General features: G+C 40.4%; 1 long non-coding RNA gene across 1 annotated transcript; it reads right to left on the bottom strand.

Moving 5' to 3' along the window:
• Window positions 1-555: 555 nt before the first annotated feature.
• On the bottom strand, window positions 556-2329 carry LOC116095318. The gene is made up of 2 exons (XR_004120548.1): window positions 2201-2329; window positions 556-1278 (listed from the first exon to the last, which is right to left on the bottom strand). It is a non-coding gene; the product is annotated as an uncharacterized LOC116095318 (long non-coding RNA).
• Between the last annotated feature and the right edge of the window lie 49 nt (window positions 2330-2378).

Raw genomic sequence — 2378 nt, 5'->3', positions numbered from 1 at the left:
AAGTTTCCTAAAATAAAAAACTCAACAGAATGGCAGCTAGACCATAGTCCCCAATACAGGAACAGGAACAACATGTCACTTAAGGCTGCAAAGAACTTGAAATGAAGATGGCCCATATTGAGATATTCTGTTCATGTTAAATATAGTCAAGGTTTCAGAAAACTGGTATGAGGAAAAAATGAAAGATGCCTCACTGATCATTTATCTACGGACTTCATGGTAATAGCAATGGATAGTTCCCAGAGCAGCAGTCAGGAAACATCTCTGAAGATCTAGACAGCAAATATTTTAGGTTTTATGGACCATACTGTCTCCACTAAAACTACCCTACTCAATTATTGCAATGAGAAATCATCCATAGATAACATTTAGATTAATGATATTGACTGTCCTGATAAAACTTAATCAAAACAAAACAAGTAATAGGCTAAATTTCATCCAGACTATAGAGTGCCAACCCCTGCACTAAAGGAAGGAAAGGGCTCAAACTAAGCCCTAGAAAATACAAACCATGTTGAAAGAAGTCATAAATAAGCAAGATTCAGACACAGTCTCTCCCCTAGACAGGCATATATTTCCAGCAGCAGATATAAGCAGTCAAAATTTTTAAGTTAATTACTCGCATTTCAGTATCAATGAGATATTTAGTGAATAGGTCCTTGCTTAATTACCTAAGGATTTTTTTTTCAGTTTTGCCTCATTTATTTGTAAAAACAGCATAGGACACTGGTCATCTCCAAAAAGTGTGTGGGTAGGTGTGTCACAGCAGTCTGTCTGTCTTCACACTGGCAAGAGCCTTTTCTATGAGTCTTTCACAGGGGCCTGGGCACCTTTGGGAGCCTTAGCTGGAGCTTTGGCCTCTGCCTCCATCTGAACCTTGGGCTTTGGTTGGTAGAGTCTACCCCTTGGCCATGTAGCTTCGAATTCGCTTCCCAAGCTTGGGGTGAACAATGAAAGCCAGGCAGCTGAGTTTGCGGCTGGGGCCCTTTGGCATCTTGGGCTTGAAGGCTTGAGGCTTCACAAGGGCCTTGATGGCCTCTGTGCATGCCCTCACTGCCTTTGCATTGTTGGCCTGCATTTTTTTTTCAGATCTTTCTTCTGCTTCTTGGAAAAGTGCATGCTCCTCAGGAACTTGGGGTCAAACCCCTTAAGAGATTCATATCTTTGTGACCAGGGTTTCTTGATGCCATTTCTGTGCCATTTGTGGTTGTATGTGGCATGGTTCTTAGACTTGGCCATGCATGCATGGTAACCCCCGGCTCCCACAAGGCCTGGGACCTGAAAGAGAAAGAGATGATCATTCATTTTTTTTCTCAAGTTGTAGCACACAAGATTTCATTTGGAAATATTTAATTCACTCTTTTGTCTCCTGAAGATATATGGACTACAAGTGGGAAAATATTTATTTCATTTCCAGAATTCATCAAGGATGAGAACGAAAGATGACGTGGCAGGAAACGTAGTGGCTTCCTGCTTCTTCCACTAGAAAAACATGCCATCTGCTCAGTCTACAATTTCTAAAGTACTCTTCCTAGCGGAGAGTGGGCAGGATCAAATTCACTCTCCTGCTCTTCAGCGGAAGATGGGAGAAGAAATAATAGGCATCCAACCATGGGCCAGAACTATCAAGCTAAGAAATACATAGGAAGCTGTATAGGAAACAACAGTCCATAGGAAGCTTTCTGGCATGTATTCAACAGATGTTGGACAGAGTAGACTCACTAGAGATCAACTGGCAATGGGGTTTTAGTCATGGAACAGGAAAGCATCATATTGTATAAAATAAGCAAAATTCAGAAAAATGAATATTACATATTTTGTCTCATATTTGCAATCTAGATTAAAATACATGTGTAGAAAAGGGACTAGGTGGAAGAAAGGCAGGTTCCAAATCCTGTAGACATAGAAATGAGAGATGGTAATGGAAGGATAAGAAAAAAACACATTTTCTCTTACATGTTCATCTAGATTTTTATATTGTTCTGGATAAATTTAACTGTCAACTTGACATAATCTAGAAATACCTGAAAAGAGAGTCTCAATTGAGAAATTTCTTAAATTAGATTGACCTATGGGTATGTGTGTGGGAGATTGTCTTCACTGTTAACTGATGAAGAAGGGCCCAGCCCACTGTAGGTGCCACCATTCCCTAAATAGTTAGTCCTAAACTATATAAGAAATCTAGCTGCAATAAGCTTACCTATTAGCCAGCAAGGCTTACCCTCTGAGTTCCCGTCACATTTCTTTGGTTGTAAAGTGAGTTCCTTGATCAGAAGTAAGGCTGTACCATGGCGGAACAGACCTATTCGTGGGCCTATTCCCTGGTGGATTCCAGTCAAGTGTCGACATTTCTGATATCCATTCTTCTTATAGTCTAT

This window comes from Mastomys coucha, chromosome X (genome assembly GCF_008632895.1).
Source record: "Mastomys coucha isolate ucsf_1 chromosome X, UCSF_Mcou_1, whole genome shotgun sequence".
NCBI lineage: Eukaryota > Metazoa > Chordata > Mammalia > Rodentia > Muridae > Mastomys > Mastomys coucha.
Note: the sequence above shows the minus strand (reverse complement) of the source record. Positions and strands in the feature narration are given on the sequence as shown.